Genomic DNA, 23,895 nt, shown 5'->3' on the forward strand with positions numbered 1-23,895 from the left:
CACACATATGTGTGCATGCGTATGGAGGCCAGAAGTGGACATCGATGCCTTCCTCTGACACTTCCCACCACTTTTTGAGGAAGGCTCTCTCACTGAATCTCAAGTTTGTGGCTCGGCTAGACTGCCTGCCTAGCAAGTCCCAGGAACTCCGTTATCTCCACATCTCTCATGCTGGAATTGCGGGCGCACACCACAGCTCTGACATTTTAGTGTGGGTTCTGACTGATCCAGTTTAGATCCCCGTGCCTGCGCTACCACCATTGTACTGGCAGCCATTCCCCAGCCTGTGTAAGACTCTTTAAAAGTAATCATCACTAAGTATTTGTAACAACTTTGCTGACATACTCCCTTGTATTTACCCATCTAAAGTATGTTAAGTCAACAATGTTCAAGATATTCAAAGTTGTGTGACCATTGTCTTTTTCCCTTTTCCCCACCATTCTAGAAATTGACCCCACAGGCTCACACACATGTAAAACAAAAGCTCTATCACTTAGCTACATCCTCAGTCCAAAATTAGGACATTTTTCATCACCTGTATCTTCTTCAAGCGCTTCTTTCATGTAGCTTAATGTTCATCAGGCGGTAGCATGGCCCAGTACCTTGTTCTTTTCTCTAGCGAGCAGCATCCTCCTGTGTGGCTGCTCTACATCTCAGCTGACAGATGAGGATCTTTCCACTCTCTGGCTATGGAAAAGAAGGCTGACCTGCATCTAAAGAACACATAATCCAATAAAAAAAAAATGGAGTACAGATCTAAACAGAGAACTCTCAACAGAGGAATCAAAAATGGCTGAAAGACACTTAAGGAAATGTTCAACATCCTTAGTCATCAGAGAAATGCAAATCAAAACAACTCTGAGATACCATCTTACACTTGTAAGAATGGCCCAGATCAAAAACACTGATGGCAACTTATGCTGGAGCGGTTGTGTGGTAAAGGGAACACTCCTGCATTGCTGGTGGGAATGCAAACTTGTACAACCCTTTTGGACATCAGTGTGGTGATTTCTCAGAAAATTAGGAAACAACCTTCCTCAAGGCCTAGCAATACCATTTTTGGGTATATACCCAAAGGATGCTCAATTGTGCCACAAGGACATGTGCTCAACTATGTTCATAGCAGCTTTGTTTTTCATAGCCAGAACCTGGAAACAACCTAAATGCCCCTTGACCAAAGAATGGATAAGGAAAATGTGGTACATTTACACAGTGGAGTACTATACAGCAGAAAAAAAACATCTTAAATTTTGCAGGCAAATGAATGGAGCTAGAAAACGTCATTTTGAGTGAGGTAATCCAGACCCAGAAAGACAATTATCACATGTACTCACTCATAAGTGGCTTCTAAACATAAAGCAAAGAAAACCAGCCTACAATTCACAATCCCAGAGTACCTAGACAACAATGAGGACACTAAGAGAGACTTACATCGATCTAATCTACATAGGAAGTAGAAAAAGACAAGAACTACTGAGTTAATTGGGAGCATAGGGACCTTGGAGTAGGGTTGAAGAGGAGAGGAGAGGTGGGGAGGGGAGCAGAGAAAAATGTAGAGCTCAATTAAAATAGATAATAATAATAATAATAATAATAATAATAATAATAGAGAAGGTTGACATGAACTCTCCTAAGCACATTTGGTGTGTGTATGTCTCCAGTGCATCCCAAGCAATGTGATCAAATAGCTGAGTGGCTAAAGAGAGGACTCGGCAATTAAGAACACTTCCTGTTCTTGCAGAGGACTGGCGTTCACAAGGACCTACAGCTCCAATTCCGGTAGATCCAACAGCCTCTTGTGGCCTCCATGGACACCTGCAGCACACAGAAGCACACGCCCACAGAAATTGCCAGTCTGTAGTTTCCAACTAACCTCTAATTAGTGTGTTTCTACCTCAGCAGTCAATTATTTTCTCTGTCTCGCATCCATTAGCACTTGATAAAACTTCCCCTCTGCTTACATGTAGTTTGATGTTAGCATCTCATGAGTCATCTCTGGTGAAAATTGGTTGGCTGTAAATCTGAGAACCAGTGTCCGGATTCTCAGCTCTATTCTGCGAAGATGTCCACAGGGTGGTACCACACCGTCTTGATTTACAGATGCGCAGGTCTTGCTTTGCTCTTCCTTTTCATCACTGTTTTAGCTCCTTTGGTGTCAGCTGAGGAACTACTTCCTTTGGATGGGCCTGTGTGGCATTCTTGATTGCTAACTGACGTAAGAGGGTACAGTCTACTGTGGGTGGTACAGCCCTAGGCAGGTGCGCCCCCTGGAGGTCTAAGAAAGGTGGTTGAGTGTGAACCTAGAAGCAAGCCAGCAGGCTCCAGCATGCCTCCATGGTTTCTGCTTCAAGCTCCTGCCTTGAGTTTCTACCTTGGCTTCCCTTAATGATGCATTGGAACCTGCAAGCCAAGTAAACTCTCTCCTTCCTCAAGCTGTTTTTGGTCAGTGTTTCATTGCAACAACAACAAAAAAAATCAAAGTAGAACGATTGGGTTCCCTGCGTAGCATGAGGAACAACTTGCAGTTTTATCAAAAAACCAGCTAGTCATTCACCTAGAACTGTGTAAAATCTACAAACACATCCGGGAAGTGTCTCCGTCCTAACAATATTTCATCTTCTAAGGCGTGGACAGGGTGTCCATATTCATTGATTTAATATTCTTGCAGCATTTGTCAACAATTTTTAAAAATTCAGAGAACAAATATATTTTTGTAGTAAATTTTTTCATAGTATATTTTTAATGATGTTAGAAATGAAATTATTATTTTTTTATTAAACACTGCTGGTTATTTCTCGGCTTGCTTATTTCTCTGTTGGCTTATTTTTCGGCTGCCTTTTTTCTAGCCTGGTTTATTTCTCGGGTGGCTTATTTCTTGGCTGATTATTTCTAGGCTGGTTTTTTTCTCGGCTGGCTTATTTTTCTGGCTGGCTTATTTTTCCACTTACCCCCCCCCCCCCGCCCCCACTTTGGAGGATGCAGCATTAAGGGCCTAATGTATCTCTGTAGATCAGCCTGTGTCACCAGTATTGGTGACCAGAACTGCAGTTATTTCCCATTTGTTCAACAAGGGCAATCCATTCAGACCCCTGCTTAAGGGGGCACACCCAAGACTGACCAGGACTGTCTGGATGTGGTCCAGCCCTCAGCTCTGCTTCCCTAAAACTCATATTGGCAGACTAGGTTTTGGCTGCAGATAGACTTTCTCTGTGGGGAGAGCAGGAGCCAATGCTCCAAGGAGAACTAATTTACCTGTAATGTCAACCCCGAGAGAAACCAGTGAGCAAATGCTGCGAAACAGGGGCTTCCTGTGTTTAGAAAACCTTCTGAATCCGCCCAGATGCCGAGACTCATGAAACAACGGTTCAGGCACACAGGGACAGGAAGATTTCTAGACCCAACAGTTTCCTGCTGTCTGTGGTACTGGATTCCCTCAGAGGTCACTACCCAGCGTTTCTGCTTGGAGGTACCAGTGGAACCTTTATAGAGATTTGCCCTAGCTATATGCCTCAAGTTAGGGACCATCTCCACCTGGACCCAGCGGGTGCCCACTCGTTTCTCCATCGCTGCCTTGGCTGAGCGGGTGTCCCCCCTTCCTTTATTTAGGAAATCGCATTTATCCTTGGGCCCTGTATCCTTCTCAAAATAGTTAAGAGATCTCTTGTAGGGGAGACGGGGGAGCTAGGAACAAGATGTAATGTGTGTAGCCCAGCCTGGTGCTGATTTCAGGGGTGCACCATCACACCTGGCTTTGTAAACATTTGCCGGGATTCCAAGTGTCACTGCAAACACGCACACATTTATTCGACTGTAAGAACAGAATATCTGGCTTGGGTCCAGCTGTCTTACTCTCTGGCTTCCAGATGTGGGAGCTTTTGGCACTTCTTACACCTACAAGTTTGATGTCAAGAAAACCAAAACCACCAGAGGAAAACCACTTGGGCAGGTTTCCCTGGACGAGCCTGCCGGATCTCAAGACCTGGAAAACATTTTTCCGTGTTGTCTTCGCAGTTCACTGGAGGTTCCCTCGAGACGAGGGCAATGCCAAGCAGTTCCTTCTGATTTATTTCCAACCGCTTCGGGCTGTCCGCCACTAAGAGAAGACACTGAAAATCATTTGAGGATTTAAAAAAATATTTTGAGGATTCCTCCTTTTTATTAAAAAAAAAAAATCCCTAGGTGAGAGTGAGGATGGACAGACCCTGAAGAGGTCTTTAGGGTGTTCAAACCAGGAGTTCTTAGACCTACCCGCAGCAGCTCCTCCTGCATGGGGAGGGCTGCACACCACCATCCCAGTCCCAGGGCCTCCCTCTCCACCTGCCAGACTCCTGCCAAGAAGTGGGCTTCAGCACGGCTCCACAGCCTCCCACGGGGCCTACACAAGGCCCTCTCTACAGTGCCTCACACTCTGTACCTCACTGCCCTCCTATCTTTGCCCTGCATCCGTCTTCAGCTCAGCAGCCATGCGTGCCCTCCCAGAGCGCCTGGCTTACTCTTGCCATTCCCTGAAAGACTGGCAGGCTCAAGGCTGCTGCCCGTGTCCTGGGCACCTAATCACAGCACGTTTATTGTTTAGTGCACGACAGACCCGCAGCCTTAAACACACAAAGGTACCGCCATCCTGTTCAGGCCACAGGTGGGAGGGACAGAGTCAAGATCCTAGGAACAGACAAGTCTAGTTTTCTGTTTAGGTGGAAGGATACCTTGCATTCCTTTTCAATGAGTCATAACTGGTCTGGCCCACCCCCACAGGCAGGATCAGGACATACTTGGGACAGCCCCAAAACCAAGCAGCCATGGTCTCCATTGCTCGTGCAATGGAGTGTACTGACTGAGCACACTTCACATTCTAGATCAGAGAGCAGGCTAGAAGCGAATGTTGTTTACACAAAGATGCTGTGGGGTAGAGGAAAATCTTCATTCTCTAAATGAGCAAGACTTAACAAAACCAAGAAGCTTGCAGCCGTTAGGAGAGCACTCGCTGCTCTTTCAGAGGACCGTTTCCAGCACCTCCATCAGCAGTGCACACTCTGACTTCCTCGGGTCACGTGCCCTCTTCTGACTTCCACAGACACTGCCTTGCTCAAGTGCAGATACAGATGCGTACACATAAGAAATGATAACATACATCTTGCGTGAAGAAGAAATGAAACTTGCCTTGGGTCCTGCAACAGAGCCAGGATGGGTGTGCCTCTGACCTCCTTGAAGATGCGCTGAGTGGAGTGGACCTTAAACCTCTTGCTTTCTAGAAAGTTGTGTTGGGTTTGCAAAGCCTTCTGGTGAGACAGGAGAATGACCCTGTGTGCTTTGAAGCTTGGCCTTACCGGATTATTCCAGCATCCCTGTCTTGTTTCCTTCTTCCCCACCCCCTCAGGACTCCATGCCTTCAAAGCCCGAGCCCACCACAGCTCTGGGAGTTGGCCTGAGATTGTCCCCACCTTCTGCCTTCTGAGTAGGGGTACTGCTCACTGGTAGAATACTTGCTGAGGACTTTTAAGACCGCGGCCTCTCTCTTTCTCTCTCTCTTACACACACATACACACACACACACACACACACACACACACACACACACACACCACACGGCCCAGATAAAAGTTACCAAGTTCCTCTCCCTCCCTTTTAAGGAAACAATTCTCTTTGGCTGTAAAAAGGTTCTAGTAAATGGGAGGTCCTGGAATTGGGCACCCTGCAGTGGGTAGCCAAGGTCTGCCTTCACACACCTGCGAGTGGAGTCCTGGGCCCTGAGGTCTCCCCTTGGCCAGCCTTGATTTTAACTGAACGGACTCTTGCTTGTTCTGAAGCCGAACTAATCTGTTGTTCTGTGGCTTAGCCCTAGCCCTTGGCTGGGCTACTTGACTGAAGCAGGGTACACCACACATGCGCTGTGCATGTCCATCTCTGCAGACAGGCTTCCTTTGGTCCCAAAGGATGAGCTCTGAGAACCGACCACAGGTAGCACTTTCTTCTCTGAAGTGAGGCAACAGCTGGGCCAACACACATGGGGACAGTATTTGATAGCAGTCTTTACACAAGGGCTTCCATTTGGCAGGAAAAAAAAACAAAACAAAAAAACAGACAAGAGGAGAAAAACTTGCTTCTCAGAGAGAGCTGGAATACAGAACCAGGGTAGGGCTTTCCGTGATCCAAGTTCATGGTTCTCAGAAAGGACTTTTACTTCTTCGCTTCCAGCAGCATTCATTTCTTTAGCAGCATGCGCTCTCTGCCCAGCCAGGGACTAAAGTCAGAGGGTTCAGGAAGGTTGGCGCCGAGGCAGCACTGCCACCTAGTGGCTGCTGGCACCTTGCTCCTGCTCTTCCCCAACCATCGCAGGACAGGAAGTCCAGCTGCACCTTCAGACTTTTACACTCCCAGTCAGACGATGTCAATAGACATTTGAATCCAAAATTATGAGAGTGAGGGCCCAAGTACGCATTCACCATGCCAGTCTGCCCATTAGGGCTTGTCACCCTCAAGTTGAGATCGCCTAAATGAAGAAGCTCTCATCCTTCTGGCATAGGGTAAGACCGTCCGGACTCTTAGGCCGGTACTCCACTTCCAAACCCAGATAGGTAATTTTCTGCTATAGGCATCACCCCCTTCAAAGCTAAGGAACTGGTGCCCATGCCCCATTGTCTTGACTACAATTTTAAGTGGCGCACACACACAGTAATCGATCTGCTGCCATTGTGTCTGGCACTCCAGCGTCTCCATGACTGGGTGTTCTCACTCCCGGTCATTTCTACTGGGCAATCTAGCCCGTGTACCCGTCTCCACAGGTAACGCCTACAGAGTGCAGGCTCTTTCCCAGCTTTGCCTTATTATAGTGCAAAGCTAAAGGGAAAGATTGCTGCCCGGCAGGTTAGTTAGGCCTAGTCAGGATGTTTGAGGCTTCACACAGGGAGAGAGGGAGGGAGGGAGGGGGAGAGAAAGAGAGAGAGAGAGACAGAGAGAGAGACAGAGACAGAGAGTATCATACAGTGTTTTTCTTTTTGTGTCTACCTTCTTTTATGTTTGGCATCATAGCTTCAAGATTCAGTCACGTTGTAACTTGCATAGACCTCATTCTGAGTCTATTTTCCTGCTCTGGGCAGTCTTTGATGGGCACCTGTACCACCTCATTCTACAGGCAGTAGTGCTGTGTCAACTGTGTGTACAGTATCTGCTCCAGCATCCCAGGTGCCTCTCTGGGGCACTCACATAGGACAGTAGAAATGTTGGCTCATATGGAATTCTCGTGAACCTCTTGAGGATGCCAGGGGGGCACTCTTTTCTTTATGCTTGTTCATAATGCTGTTTCCAGTCTGTTTCTTTGGTAACACTGAAGTGTGTGTGTGTGCGTGTGTGTGTGTGTGTGTGTGTGTGTGTGTGTGTGTGACTGTGTTTGCTTGTTTTTTTGTTTTGAAACAGGGTTTCTCTTTGTAGCCCTGGCTGTCCTGGAACTCACTTTGTAGACCAGGCTTGGTCTTGAACTCAGAGATCTGCCTGCCTTGCCTCCTGAGTACTAGGATTAAAGGCATGAGCCACCGCCAAACAGTCCTTAATTTTTTTCTTTTTTTATAATTTCAAATTTTTTATTCATTTTACATACCAACCACAGCTTCCCCTTCCTTCCCTCTTCCTCCTATCCTACCTCCTATCCATTCGTCAGAAAGGGTAAAATCTCCCTTGGGGAGTCAAAAAAGCTTAGCCCATCAAGTTGAGGCAGGGCCAAGCCCCTTCCTCCTGCATCAAGTTTAAGTAAAGCATCCCACCATAGGGAATGGACTCCAAAATGCCAGCTGATGCACCAGGGATAGATCCTGGTCCCACGGCCAGGGCCCCCACAAAGAGACCAAGTCACACAATTCTCACCCACATGCAGAGGGCCTAGCTTGGTCCTATGCAGACTATCTAGCTGTTGGTCCAGTCTGTGAGCTTCCAGGAGGTCGGGTCAGCTTTCTCTGTGGGTTTCTCCATCATGATTTTGAACCCCCTTGCTCACATTATCCCTCCTCCCTCTCTTTGACTGGCCTCCTGGAGCTCTGCCTGGTGCTTGGCTGTGGATCTCTGCACCTGCTTCCATCAGTTACTGGATGAGGTCTATGATGACAATTAGGGTAGTTACCAATCTGATACAAGACAAGGCTAGTTCAGGCACCCTCTCTACTATTGCTTGGAGTCTTAGCTGGAGTCATCCTTGTGGATTCCTGAGAATTTCCCTAGCACCAGGTTTCTCCCTAACCCCATAATGGGTCCCTCTGTCAAGATATCTTTTTCACTGTTCTCCCTCCCCATTCCTTCCTTCAACTCAACCAAACATCCTGTTCTCCATGTTCTCATTCCCCGTCCCCTTCCTCTATCGCCCCCCCCATTTTTTTCTTTAAAAAAATAATTGGTTCTGTGGTACAGAAACCAGAGAGTGGGACCAGACCCTTTTTTGGCCCTCATGTTACCCCTTTCCCTGTTTGTACCCTGGGAAGCTCTGTTCATGGGCTCCAAATGTTACTCTTCCATAACAACTCCTGATTCGGAAAGACTTGCAGAGATCAGATCGTCACTGTAGCAGCACCCATACCTGAGAAACTGTTAAGCAGCTGATGGGCAGGCTGTTGAGGCAGCAGCAGTCCTCCAGTGCTCGGCTCTCATACAAAAGAGCTGAGGTGAATAACCAATAGCACACTGGGAAATTCTGTTGTATGACTTCCCACGCTATGTCATTAAATGTGGTAGCCTGTCCCTTGCTCTTTCTTGGATCACTTGCCTGGGAAAAAACACACACCTGTATCCAAAAGACATTCACAGAAATCCCATGGAGAGGTTCCTGTGGCAAGGGACTGAGTAATCCTGGCATCAGCTTGCCAGTGGCATGTGGTCCTGCAACCTCATTCAAGCCTCCAGCAGACTAGAGCTGGTGTTGGAAGTCCTTCTCTATATGTGTTGCTTTTGTTGTTTAATGAATAGCAAAGCTGCTTTCAGCCAATGGCTTAACAGAATATAGCCAGGTTAGAAGAGATAGAGAGACCAGGCAGAGTCAAGGAGAAGCCATGTAGCACCACCGAAGACAGACACCGAATGGAACCTTGCCAGTAAGCCATGGGGCAATACACAGATTAATGGAGATGGGTTAGTTCAGGATGTAAGAGCTAGCTAAAGATATGCTTAAGCTATTGGCCAAGCAGTGATTCAAATGATACAGTTTCTGAGTGATTGTTTTGGGACTGGGCAGTCAAGAGTTAACAAGTGGTCTCCCTACTACACAGAGCCTCAGTGGACATGATCACCACAGACCCTAGTTGAAGATGCTGGCCAGTCCATTAAATACCATCTTGCACATTGGGATGGCCAGTGCTGCTGCAGCAAATTCTGCTTCAGTTCTGTTGCAAATGCTACTGCAACACAGCTCTGTTGCTAGGGCACCTATCTCCAGTGACACTGAGAATCACATGACCACACAACACACTACCCGGCTTCTTCATTCACAGAAGGGTTAAATGCTGAAGTTCTCCATGGGTTCTGGGGATATGTATGAATGTGGTATTTGGCATGTAGAAGACACTTCACTCTTGTTGATGTATTACTGACTCTCTCCACTTTCACATTTTTAAGCTCTTTCTCCATTGGTAAATAGGTGTTCTCTCAATGTTGTCTAAAGTGTCACACTGGAGGGACAGATGGGTGTGACAGTTCTTTCTCTATCCAGGACATGGACTGGATGGTTGGGTCCATCTTGCCAGAACACAGATTAGAGAGAATTTTGGGTTGTCTTCATGCCATGACCTAAGAACCTGGCCATGTGGGATGGTCTACTCCATTACTGACAAGGTGAGGGGTGCAGGTGGGGAGATGCAGATTTTAATTCCTGCCCAGCAACTGCAAAGTAAAGAGGGAAATCACTGTGCTCCTGAGGCTAAGCTACTGACTCTGTGTGGTCTGAACTGCCCTGAAAAAGCCACACTTAAACATTGAGTCTGCAGACTTATTAGAATGGTCTGATTGTAGTTGAAATGTTATAGCTCAATAACCAAAATTATCTTAGGTTATCTTTAATATTCTTAATGGTCATTTATCACCTTTCTCTCTGACCTGGCATTCTTTTAACTAGAACCTGTAGAATGTATTCTTAGCACACCAGAAACTAAAAGGTCACCAGATACCAGTGTAACTCGTAAAACCTGTCTGATGTCCTCATCAATGTATTTGGCTTATACCTTACTTAAAAACAAAACTATTATGTATGTGTGTGGGTGTACATATATCACAGTACACATGTGGAGGTCAGAGGACAGCCTTTAGGGAGTCAGATCTTGCCTTCTGCCTTGAAGCAAGGCCCCCGTTCCTACTACTGCATTGCCTGGTCTACCTTAGGCTAGCTGGCCCATGAGCTTCAGAGGATTCTCTCATCTCTACCTTCCACCTCACTCTCACACAGAAGTGCTGGAGTGATAGGTGCATGCCACCACATCCACCTCTTAAGGGCTCTAGGACTCAAACTCAAGTAAACGAGCTTGCACAGCTAGTGCATGACTCACTGAGCCACTTCCCTAGCTCCTGCACTGATGGACAGCATTCTGTTCTATGGCAGGAAGTTCATGCAACCATCTCAAGGGTAGAACTTGTCACTCAGAGCAACTCAGATCCATTTACACTGATCTCACAGTACTCTCTGGAGCAAGAGCACAAGCCTAAAACAGGGTTTGTTGAGATGACACACAGCTCCTGTGTGTCACATCTGCAGGCACTTTGAGCTGAAACCCCACCACCACAGACCACAATTGTGGCTTTGCAACAGTAACAAAACCCTTTTCCAATTTTGGATTTGGCTGCTAAGGACTTTCTGCTGTCCAAGGCCTGGAATGCACAGCTTTTCAGGCATGTGTTGGGAACTGCAGATTTTCGGCCCCTTGACTTTCTTTGCTTGCTTTAGACCCTTTACCTGCTTGAGTGAACTGAGCAAAACACCTGTGCCTGCAGCTGCTCTGAGTATGAGACCTGGAAGGCAGGAGAGTGGATTCCGGCAGCTGTAAGATCCCAAGAGCTAAGGATCCCTATATAAGCTGCCCCTGAGCACAATAAAGTTTGGCATTCTTGTATCAAGGATGACCCATGTCCCTGTCTGTCTGTGTGCATGTGTTTTTAAGTCTCCAGCTTAGTTCCCGGCTCGCATACCATCTTGTAGTGGCACGGGTACTATAGGATCGGTTCAGCTGTTTACAAGTGGAGGCTCCTAGAGAGATCAGAAACTAGGGGGGACACTGAAAAGACTTGGGAACAGTGAGGGTGGATTATATGGTGTATATGTGCTTTTTATCCCCAGGCTCTTGCCCGATAGCATGATGCAGGCACCACAACAGGAGCCACCCCTGAGATGGGAATTAGAGATTCTCTGGAAGGCTGGACAACAGGAAAATAATAAAGAGGAGGTGGGAGGGTGAATTGAAGGCCCCAAGGTTTTTTTTTAAAGAGACAGAGTAAAGAGTAAGTTTTTAAAGAGACAGAGTAGAGATAGTCAGATTAAAAGAAGAAACGATGGAATGTGTGCAGATGTATGCTACTGTGTTGTCTTTTGTGTTTTGGACTGGAGAAAGACATTTGATTCTGGGAACTGCTAAGAAAGGTATCTGGACTTTAAAATATGGGTTTAAGAATTTGTTGCTTTGGAAAAGAAGTTCTGCTTTTGTCTCCACAGAGGATGAGATCCTGTGGATTCATTCCAGGCTAACGTGGTTTGATACACCAAGACCCCCTGAAGTGTCGCTGTAAAATACCCCTAAAGATACAGTGCCCCCAATCAGCAGGAAAAAGTTTAAAAGAGAGAGCTATGCCCAAATTCCCAAAAATTGTTCACTAGAGGTTGTAGGCTGGACAAGCAGCATGCAGGCTGCAAGCTTGGGCCCCTTCCATGATTCCTGAGCACTAGCCCACCTGCCCACTTGGCTCCGGGAGGCATGGGCCACTCCTGGTGCCATGATGGTAAGTGATGGGATTGTGACACGCAGCCACTCTGTTTGTGGAGAGGCCCAGAAGACAGTGGCGGTCTCTGACTTTGCATACCCAAGCAGAGTGAGCAGTGAGCTTTCCTGGAGGATCCAAGGAGCCCATGTGGCAGTCGCAGAGGGTCCCCGAGAGTGTCTGCTGTCCCGGCTCTCAGTGGCAGCAGGAGGCATGTCACCCTGGCCTAGTCAGTGCCCAGCCTGGTGGAGCCATGACCCTGGTTGTAAGTGGCACATGCCCGGTAGGATTTGCAAGCTGTGGGGGCAGTTCTGGCCACTGAACCTATGCAGTATACATTGACAGACTAGGGCTTTATCCGTGGGGCAGGGGCTGGACAGAGATTCTCAGGGGATCCCCAGGGTGTTGCCAATGAAGGGTTGACTGTGGAGCATGGCAGGGACAGAACAAGGGTGAAAAATTTATTCTAAGGGCCACTGTTGAGCCAACGGTTGTAGTTCCCATCAAATGGAGAGAGGTTGGGCCAGTGTTGGAGGAACCGAGGCCCCTAACAGAGGAAAGGTTGCTGGCTGCTCAGCAGCTTGTGCAGAACAGTTAGCTGCGGGGCATGTGGTCCCATCCACTTCCTCTTGGAAAAAGAAATCTGGAAGTTGGTGACTATTGCAGGACCTTAGGCAGGTTAAAATTATGGGATCATTACAGCCATGATTGCCAAGACCTGGGGCTATCCCTAAGAATTATCACATGGTGGTGATGAACCTCAGGGCTGCTTTTTATTATTCCTTTGCATCCTGAGGACTCACCCAAGTTTGCTTTCAGTGTTCCCTCTCTTTATTTCAGAGAGCTGCACCAAAGGTATCAATGGGTTGTGTTGCACCAGGGCATGGCCGGTGGTCTGTCTTTGTGACAGTTGTGTGTGTTTCCAGGGCCTTGCAGCCCCTGGAGGAAAGGGGCAATGTCCCCAGCTGTATGTCATTCATTGTGTGGATGGTATTCTTGTTGCAGCCTCGGGGGAATATGATTTGCATGCAGGGTTGCATGCATTTTCTGGGGGACTGCTGTGGCTGGTTTGGTTGTTGCCCCTGGGAGGGTATAGAATGTGTTTCCTTTTCCATATTTGGACCATAGGTTCTTACAGACTGGAACTTGACCACAAAAAATCACTCTTAAGACTAGACAACTCCACACTCTTAATGACTTTTGACGACTTTTGGGAGACATTAATTGGATTAGAAAACCCTTATTTAGTGGGAAGTACACTCGAACACATTGGCACAGTGAACCACTTCCTAAATATAACCCCAGCAGCACAGACACTGAGAGAAACATTTAATAAATGGGACCTCCTAAAACTAAAAATCTTCTGTAAAGCAAAGGGCACAGTCAACAAGACAAAACGACAGCCTATAGAATGGGAAAAGATCTTCACTAACCTACATCAGACAGAGGTCTGATCTCCAAAATATACAAAGAACTCAAGAAGTTGGACACCAAAAGAACACATAATCCAATTTAAAAAAAATGGAGTACAGACCTAAACCAAGAACTCTCAACAGAGGAATCTAAAATGGCTGAAAGATACTTAAGGAAATGTTCAATAGCCTTAGTCATCAGAGAAATGCAAATCAAAACAACTCTGAGATTCCACCTTACACCTGAAAGAATGGCCAAGGTCAAAAACACTGATGACAACTTATGCTGGAGAGGTTGTGGGGTAAAGGGAACACTCCTGCATTGCTGATGAGAGTGCAAATTGGTATAACCCCTTTGGATGTCAGTGTGGTTATTTCTCAGAAAATTAGGAAACAACATTTCTCAAGACCCAGTAAAAGCACTTTTGGATATATATCCAAAGGATGCTCAATTGTGCCACAAGGACATGTGCTCATCTATGTTCATAGCAGCTTTGTTTGCCATAGCCAGAACCTGAAAACAACCTAAATGCCCCTTGACCAAAGAATGAATAAGGAAAATGTGGTACATTTACACAATGGCATACTACATAGCAGAAAAAAATAACGACATCTTGAATTTTGCAGGAAAATGGATGGAACTAGAAAACATTATTTTGTGTGAGGTAACCCAGACCCAGAAAGACAATTATCACATGTACTCACTCATAAGTGGCTTTTAAACATAAAGCAAAGAAAACTAGCCTACAAACCAAATCCCAGAGAACTTAGACAACAATGAGAAAACTAAGAGAGATTCACATAGATATAATCTACATGGGAAGTAGAAAGTAGAAAAAGACAAGGTCTCCTGAGTAAATAGGGAGCATAGGAACCTTGGAGTAGGGTTGAAGCGGGGAGGAGAAAGGCAGGGAGGGGAGCAGAGAAAAATGTAGAGCTCAATGAATATCAATAAAAAAAAGATTTTTAAAAAAGGAAAACCCTTATTTGGGATCTTGGGGGGGGGGGTGATTCAAACCCCATGTCCCCCAGGCTACTGACACCTAAAGGTTGTAAATGTCTTAGATTAGTCAAACAGCGGTTAGCCAAAGCCCATCTAAATAATATTGATTATCGCCCGGCTTTGTTCTGCTGGTCTTTTGCACAGCCTCACAGCCCACTGCAGTCTTTCGGCAGGAGGGACCTATTCTCTGGGTGCACGGACGAACCTCTCCCAAAAGGTTGTGCAGCCCTATCATTTGCACCCTGCCTACCTGGAAAGTCTTAGGACATTTGGCAAAATCCCTCATAAAGTGATTGTTCTGTCCAATAAGGAGCAGCTTAACTGGTCCCAGTTATTTAGTCCAGAATGAACCATCTTTTTAACCACTCAGTCTGCTGAATTTGATGATCATTATCCCCCTAACTAATTAGTAATATTTGCTTTCCTAAATTTATTTTGCTAGCTCCCCGAGATTGCGCCCTTAATGTACTTACAGATGGATTCTCCAATGGCACAGCTACCATAGTCACAGCCCAGAAGACTGTTAGGATGAAAGTACCCTACACGTCTGCACAAATAGTAGAACTGGCTGACATTCATTTAGCTTTAGTTACCTTTCCAGCTGAACCTATTAATTTTTTTACTGATAAGTTGTATATTGGCCACCTTTGGGCACATTCTGGCTTACCTGGCCCTTTTAGTGAAGGCAATGCACAGGTTGATCAAGTGACTCATGCTCTCTTATTCTCTCTGCCCCAGGATTCCTTCCTCTGCCCAGAAGGCTCATGAAAAATCCCATCTCAATGTTACTTCTTTGAGGCTCACGTATAAAATTTCTAAGGAGCAAGCTCTTAAGCCTGTCAAAGCATGTCCTTTGTGTGCAGAACTTGCTCCCGTTTCTCATCTAGAAGTTAATCCTCAGTGTCTTTTGCCCAGTCATATCTGGCAGATGTATATTACTCATGTGGCATCTTTTGGTAAATTAGAATTTGTACATGTTTCTGTGGATACTTATTCTGGCATGCTCTTTGCAGCCACCCACTCAGGGGAAACGGTGAAGGATGTAAAAATCCATTGCCTCCAAGCTTTTGCCTACATGGGGGGGTCCCCAAAATTGATTAAGACGGATATCAGCAAAGGCTTTCAATTATTCTGTGACAGTTATGACATCCTTCATAAGACAGGAAAACCTTACAATCCCCAGGGACAGGCAATCGTGGAACGGGCTCACTGAACTCTCAAAGACTATATCCACAAAACAGAAATGGGGGAATATAGTACTCCCCGGGTATCTGGAAGTTTGTGTTTTATTTTTGCTGAATTTTTCTTCTCTTTGTGTTGAATGTTGGCATGGTATGATTTGTGACCAGAGAGCATACTATTTTCAGGAGTTTCTTTTGCAGAATCCAGCCCAATGTGGTATAATGTCTTCCTTCACAGGGTGCTATCTCTGAGAACTTTGTGCCTGTTTACATTTTGGACCCTTGGCTGTTCAGGATTCTACCTTGTTTAATAGCACAATTTGGCTCTAGAGGCTTGGCCTTGACTCTGAAATAAGAGAGAAATTATTATTTCTAATAAATATTATTTCTAATGGTCATGGTGGTTTCGTCAGGTTCCACTTGTAGAAAGACCATGGGAAAAGAAGGCCCGTTGTGTGGCTCCAGCTCTTGGGCCACAGGGACGTACAAGGTGGTTTTGTTTCTTCTCTGCTAATGTCATGCCACTGGCGAAAACAAGTCTTCCATTTGGGCCTTCTGCATCCCCCTGTCCTGAATTCAGGTCACACACCATCCTAGGGACATCCACTCTGATCCCAGGCTCCTTTGCTCTTGCAGGTAGGTGTCAACTGTAACATGAGGGGGCCTGTTTGTTATTTTGGTTTTCTGTCCTGCCCGGCCCCCTAGTTATTTAGTCCCAGAGAAAAATCAATCACACAGATCTCTAGAAGTTATAAAGCTGATTGACCCATTAGGTCAGGCTTCTTATTGGCTAACTCTCACATCTTGACTAACCCATTTTTCTGATCTATTTTAGCCATGTGGCTCAGTACCTTTTTCAGTGGGGCAGCTCACATCCTGCGGCTTCGGTGATCTGGGCAGGAGTGGGAGGAATCAACTTCCTTCTCCCCAGAATTCTCCTGCTCTCCTTGCATCATTTCCACTTCCTGTCTGGTTTCCCCACCTACACCTCCTGCCTGACTAATCAATCAGTGTTTATTTAAAACATGATTGACAGAATATAGACAATTCTCCCACACCACTTCCCCCTCTTTTTTAAAAAATATTATTTATTTATTTATTTATTTATTTATTTATTTATTTATTTATTTATTATATACACAATATTCTGTCTGTGTGTTTGCCTGCAAGCCAGAAGAGGGCACCAGACCTCATTACAGATGGTTGTGAGCCACCATGTGGTTGCTAGGAATTGAACTCAGGACCTTTGGAAGAGCAGGCAGCGCTCTTAACCTCTGAGCCATCTCTCCAACCCCCCCTTTTTTAAAAAAAAAACAAACAAAGGAAAATATTCATAGTCCATTTTTTGGGAATGTGGGCGCAGTATTCCAGGCTACTTTCAGCTGGTTGGGGGCACTGATAATCTTATGGGGACCTAAAGAAAATTTAGAGTTATGATCAAGTCCTGACTGAAGTATCCTGTGAGTCTTGATCATCTCAGGCAGCAGTCTTGAATCTGTTCTGAATGAAGAACTCAGACATCTGGGCCATCTGTTCCTACCAGAGATTGTTCAGGTGGTCTCTCTTGGTCAAAGATGATTTTTCTTTACTCTGAATAAATCCAGAGCCTCTCTTTTTCTGTGGAAACAAAAGCAAAATCTCTTCTCCAAAGTAATATACCTTTTGACTTCAATTTTGAAGCCAAGGTATTTTCAAAATACCTATCTTGGATTAATTCTGCAGCATTTATAAGCAAATATCTTTTAGCAGCTATTGCTCCTTCCTCAGCATTTAAACTATTCAAAGAGAGCATAATAGCAAACAGTATCAAGATTCTCTGTATATTTTCCATCTTTATGTGGCTTTATTTTAGCCTCTATTTCTTTTATTTTTACTTTTAACTTTTGGCTTTTTGAGACAGGTACTCTGCATATCTTTGTCCTGGAATTCCCTCTGTAGACCAGGCTATCCTTGAACTCCCAGAGATCCGTCTGTCTATGCCTCCCCAGTGCTGGGATTAAAGGTGTGTATCACCACACCCAACTATTCTCTTTCTTTTTTATTTTAAGGCTTTATACCTTTTTTTTTAAAGTCTGAGTATATTTTTAACATACTGTAAACCATTTAGAGGTTTTCTTATTGTTTGAATCTCTCTTTACTGTGTATCTCTCTTTTTCTCACCATGTGGGTCTTTAATTTGCTAAGGAATATGGAGAAAACAACAGTCAAAAGCTCTTAAGGCGTTTCAAGGTCCTTGCCAGGAAGCAATCTGCAACAGTGTTTCCTAGTCGGGACTGCCTGCTTGAAAGAGTCAGAGTTTTTCCTGGCAGGACAGCCCAGAAAGCCAGCATTTTAAAGCAGCGTACCTTTTTTCCTGCCACGGCTGAAAACTGAAATGCTTTATTCTAGTCTTTCCCAAGCATTCTCAGGCTTTTTGTGGGTGAAGTTATCCACGTGGGCGCCATTCTGTAACATGTAGGGCCCTGCTTGTTTGTGTTTTCTGTCCCCGCCTGGTACCCCACAACCGGCAGGCGCCAGAGAAAGTCAACCATACTGAAATCTCTGTAAGTTATAAAGCTGATTGGCCTTTTAGGTCAGGCTTCTTATTAACTAACTCTCACATCTTGATTAACCCATTATTCTGATCTATTTTAGCCATGTGGCTCAGTACCTTTTTCAGTAGGGCAGCTCACATCCTGCGGCTTCGGTGATCTGGGCAGGACTGGGAGGAATCAACTTCCTTCTCCCCAGAATTCTCCTGCTCTCCTTGCATCAGTCAACCCCAGCACACCACAGCATCATTCTGGCTCCTGTCGCCACCAAATGTATGCCACTGCGTGGAAGTCTGTGGTCTTGCACGCTGAGGTGGAGTCAGTGGTTGTCACTGGACTGGTCACATTCTACCATAAGCTCTCCTTCCTTGCTGGCAGGGCTCTGTTGAATAGGCATCCCTTCATCTGGGATGAGCACACCCAGGCCCTCAAATGAGTCAGAGACAGGGCTGGAGCAGAATATAGCAGGTGAGCCCTCCCACCCTAGGTTTGCAGAGGGATGCAGAGAGAAGCATAGAGGGATTGCTGTGAAGCTCAGACTCTGAGGCTCCTCCCCCCAGGAGGACTTCTTCCTGGAATGCATGCTGGGTGTTGCCTGAGTGACAGGGCTAGGCTGGTCACATGCTGACCTTCCACTATTAAACAAGGCATACTAGCTCGTGGCTCTTAAGAGGGCCAGGCTGATACTGTAGTGAAGGAACGGGGTTTGTGCAGTCAGAGGGAGCAAGTGGGAGGTCCAATCTGCTCTGCTTTTCCAAATACAGATTTCCAGAGAGTTCCCCATTTGTAGGGTTCCGACAGTCATCTTCTCCTGAACTGATGGACCAGCAATGTGTGATCTCCACATGCTCTCTGCCACTCCGAGAGGTCACATCTTCTATCCGGGCCCAGACTGATGGCAGCAGGGTGGGAAATCTAGACCCACGCAGGTTAGAGTTCTGCCTGTGTGTCACCCTCCTGGCTCGCCAGCTGTCATGTCACAGGGACTCTGGGAGTTGACTGGGGGCCAGCATAGCATATGCAAATTTGATCAGGTTGCCTTTTGAATGAGTTAACTGTCATGAATAACAGAGCAAAGGGCACCATAAAGTTCTTCATTCAACTTTATTATTTGTAATAAGGGAAATTAACTGTAATGTGTTTCAAGCCTATTCTTAATATGATTCTTGTAAAGTGGGAAGGTCACGCATGTTTCTTATATTTGGATAATACCTTAAGTATTTTGTAATGTTTGCTTTGACTATTCTAGTTGTCTGTTGTGACCTACCCTGTTACTGAGTATAAACTCAGGTTTCCTTGTGCAAAAAGTTGGCAAACTTTCATCACTCTCTGCTAGTTCACTTTAAAAATGGTGTTTTAAAACTTCTGTTTGTTTCCAGAAACCTTTTTACTAGCCAAAAAGCTATCTTTTTCTTTTTTTAAACTGTGTACTACTTCCATTAATGAGTTGTAAAAGGCAATTTTGTAAGCAAATTCATTTAAAATATAATATCGTAAAACAAATAAAATGATTTGTGTTGATCTGATAATGTTTCATTAACAGTTATATTTTTCATTTCAAGCTGTGGCACTAGTTGTTAAGTTAGAGAATCAATAGAATAGGCAATTTCTAGCTTACTATTTAAAGATACCTGGTTTTAGAAAAAAATTATTTAAAAAATAAAATAACTCTGAAATGTTTTTGACCAAAAATTTTGCACTTTATAGAGATCCTCAAACAATAACTCACTACTTTTTGATTGTTTTAACCTCTGGGAACAGTCTCAAGAATATTTTTCAAGACCCTTCTAGAATTTGTCTGTTCTTTTTGTTTTTGTTGCTTTGCTTTTTTAGACACAGAAACATACCTCATACCTCACTTCTTAGAACTGATTAGAAATAGTAAATTGGAAAGCAAGGAGGCCACAAAAAGAGTCAAAGACAGACTGCAGGAAACCACAGAAAATGGCTGATTGCAAGAGGGCCAGTATAGTATAGACTATGATTTATAGAAAACAGGACAGGGAGCCAGAGGACAGGATGAAAAGCTTTTTAATGAAATAATAAATAGACATATATTTTGAGGCTCACTAATAATAATTTATATCCCTAATGATTCTTAGCGATGGAGGAAAAAGTAATTTCCTTTCTTGAAAAAATGCTGACATATTAATAACATTTTAGTAAAACCAAACAAAACAACAACAACAACAAAAGACCAAACACTTTATCTTGGTGCCTCAGGGGCACAGAGCCACATTAAGGGGTTGTGTAGTTTCTTTGGTGCTTTTTTTTCCCCCTGAGGGATTTTGTTTATGTGGGGCTAAGATTGAGGTGTCCACAGGTGAGTTATGTAAGTGGCAGCTATAGATTGATTCCATTTCTGTTGCAGTAGACAGTGCCCTCAAGTGGAGTTAAAGACGCATTACAAAAGGAAGCAGGAAGAGGAGGCTTTCAAGCTGCCATGGGCTTCATCCATTTTCACCAAACGTTGCACAGATGCTTTAAGTGATAGTGGATTGGAGGAGTGCTGACTTTAGCCTGTCTTGGGCGATTTATGTCTCTCCTTTGGACTTACAGAGGAAGAGACTTGTGAAAATGTTACTATGATGGGACACTTTATCACCTAAAAGTGTTTTCTAAGAGAACTGTTACTCTGTGTGTTGAATTGCCTGGTTGCTTGATCATTGAGTCACATAATACAGTTTGATGCTTTAGTTTGAAGTTTATTTGATTTGAATTACAAGAATAAAATGCTTACATAGTATAATGTTATTAATTGCTGCCTTCAACCACAGGGCTGGAGAAGGATATCTCTGTCTCAAAGAAGTGTGAAACAAACAAGCACTGTATTTGGGAATCAAGTAGCTACATTCTTATGACAGAGATACATGGAAACCATTCTTTTCATGGAGATAATTAAATAAGTCCTTAATTTTAAGGAATAAAATTGAGTTTTTAAAATTTTTCTTTGGCAGTTAGCCTCTATGCCATGGGTTTCTGAACTGGTTTATTCCTGGCATGGATTCCCTCTACCAGAGCAGGCCTCAAATTCAATAGAGCATGGTTGACTGAGTCCGTCACAGTCTTGCCTGCTTGGTTAGTATTGTAGTCCATAGGATTCACAGCTGGGCCAGACCACTGACGTCCTACTCTGCCTACCCAGCCTGCGTAGCACCTTTCAGCACTGTGAAAGCTAGTCAGAGGACGATGTGTCCATCCCAACTCTAGCTTCATGTCTTGGTTTCTCTGTATCTTACAGCTAAGGAATGTGGTGTCTTAAGTAATAGAATCTCATCATCTAGTTCTGGTGGGCAACCAAGAGGACTGACAAGAGTCTGGACTGTCTTGGAGGCATATGGAAGCTCCCTGCCTAACAATTCTTAAGGAGGTATTCCTACATCTGGCACTGGGATTTTTGTTTAATAACCATGACTTTCAGGGGTAGCATTATTTAGTCAAGCAGGCTATCTCCCTTATAAAGCTAATTTTCTTTTAACTTATATTTCTAAATTGGCTTATGAAATAGTATATGTTTGACTGGAAAAATGGCTTAGCAGTTAAAGGCGCTTGCTGCCAAGCCTGATGACCTGAATTCGATTCCTGGAGCCTACATGGTGGACAGAGAGAACCGATTCCTGTGTTGTCCTTGTCCCTTTACATGTGCACTGTGGTATTTGTGTGTAACAAGAGTGGACAACTTTGCCTTGCTCCTGATTCTACCGGAATGGCTTCAAACTTTTCTTCATTTAGCCTGGCGTTGACAATGGGCATGTCATTTACAGCATTTGAAGTTATGTTGTTTTAAGTCATTAGTTAAAGTTGTCTTTAAAAATGAGGCTACAAATTGTAAAATTATTTTTGTAACAGTTTTAAATGCAAGTTAAATCTGGAAAGTAATCATTTGTATATTCTTTCCTTTTTACATAGTTAAAATTGTGGTATAAAGCCCACAATTTATAGATATAAGCATCTATAATTCAGTATAATTTATAGACATTAACATCAAAATCAGATGGGCTAAAAATCTTAGAACAATGTAATATAGTCATATATCATTATTGCATTGTCCAAATTTTAATGCTACAAATAATTTCCTAGCATATAGGTATATATATATATATATATATATTCAAGTTTATAATATTTAATGCTTGTGATTGTAAGAAATTAAATCGTAGTTATAATTAGTATAGTTAATATCTCCTTGTCTAAGCACAAAAGGTATATGAAAATGAAATTGAGGGGCTAAAGAGGTTGGTCAGCAGTTACTGCTCTTCCAGAGGACCTGAATTCCATGGTGGGTGGCTCACAACTGCCTGTAACACCAGCTGCTGAGGATCTAACCGCCCCCTTTCGGCCTCTTGGAGTACACACATGTGCCATACAATCACAGAGATACAACATATATATGTAAATAAAAATAAAATATATAAAAAAAATTGAGTGAGATAATGTTCCATTACCAAAACGAAGCTTATAGATAAATGAATTTTGGATAAAGTTTCAGAATGTAATATTGTCATATTTTTAACGATAAAAGATGTTTGATACTGTAATATGTTACTTTCTAAGTTACACGTTTAGAAATAGCCTTTTTAATTGATAAGATTATGTATGTTTTCTCAAATATTATATCTTATTCATTCACGTTAGACAGAAATGCTACTTTGTAAAGTTTAGAAAAAGTCTCAGGGTCTGTATATTAGGATAATCTTAAAGTTTTTGTTAGATTCTAATTTTAGAATTTTGGAAAAGTCATTATTGTTTCTATGGATGCTTTGTTGCTGGAGTTCTTTAAAAATGCAGTTACAGTGGACACAAGTCATATGGGTCTTTTAGCTCATTGAGATATTAAAATAGTCAAATGAGATTTTAAAAAATCTTTAGTTTTATTTTAAGGTTGTATTGAATAGAGTCTAACGTTTGTTTTGCTTGTTTGCCAGGCACTTTGAATTGCTGTCTTTTTACAGCATGGACACCAGGTTGTTAACAGCTTGCTTTGGGACTTCCAGTAACTTCATTTTTGGGGATTTTATGACAGATTTGCTAGTGGCTCCTTTTTGTGAGTTGATGTTCTGAAGTTACTGTCACAATGAGCTCAGGCCTATGGAGCCAAGAGAAGGTTACTTCACCTTCCTGGGAAGAACGGATTTCTTATCTGCTTCTTCAAGAATGCAGTGTAACAGACAAACAGACACAGAAACTCCTAAAAGTACCCAAAGGAAGTGTAGGACAGTACATCCAAGACCGTTCTGTGGGGCATTCAAGAGTTCCTTCCGCAAAAGGCAAGAAAAGTCAGATTGGATTACAAACCTTAGAGCAACCGCACGCAGTTCTCTTTGTTGATGAAAAGGATGTTGTAGAAATCAATGAGAAATTTACAGAGTTACTGTTGGCAATTACCAACTGTGAGGAGAGGCTCAGCCTATTTAGAAACAGAATTCGACTAAGTCAAGGCCTCCAGGTAGACGTGGGCAGCCCTGTGAAAGTACAGCTGTGATCTGGGGAAGAGAAATTTCCAGGAGTTGTACGCTTCAGAGGACCTTTATTAGCGGAGAGGACAGTTTTGGGGATTTTCTTTGGAGTAGAATTGCTGGTAAGTTTGATAGGACATTTGAGAGAGAGAGAGGGAGAGAGGGAGAGCACATGAGAAAGCGAGCGTGCGTGAGCGAGAGACCACGAGCACATATTTTCCCCTTTATAAGATTTATGTTTTCTGTTTGTTTTTAGTACAATTCTCAGGATGGACCTCAGGGCCCTCTGCCACTGAGCTATATAGTTCAGCCTCAAAATTTATTTAATGATAAATTGAGAGGATATAAAGACAATTCTTGAAAAATTTAAAAAATTATCTC

At 43.9% G+C, this 23,895-nt stretch overlaps 1 pseudogene; it reads left to right on the forward strand.

The window, feature by feature from the left end:
• The first annotated feature begins 23,132 nt into the window (after positions 1–23,132).
• On the forward strand, positions 23,133–23,875 carry LOC148122407 (ubiquitin carboxyl-terminal hydrolase CYLD-like; annotated as a pseudogene).
• Positions 23,876–23,895: the final 20 nt, after the last annotated feature.

This window comes from Myodes glareolus, chromosome 4 (genome assembly GCF_982192425.1).
Source record: "Myodes glareolus chromosome 4, mMyoGla1.1, whole genome shotgun sequence".
NCBI lineage: Eukaryota > Metazoa > Chordata > Mammalia > Rodentia > Cricetidae > Myodes > Myodes glareolus.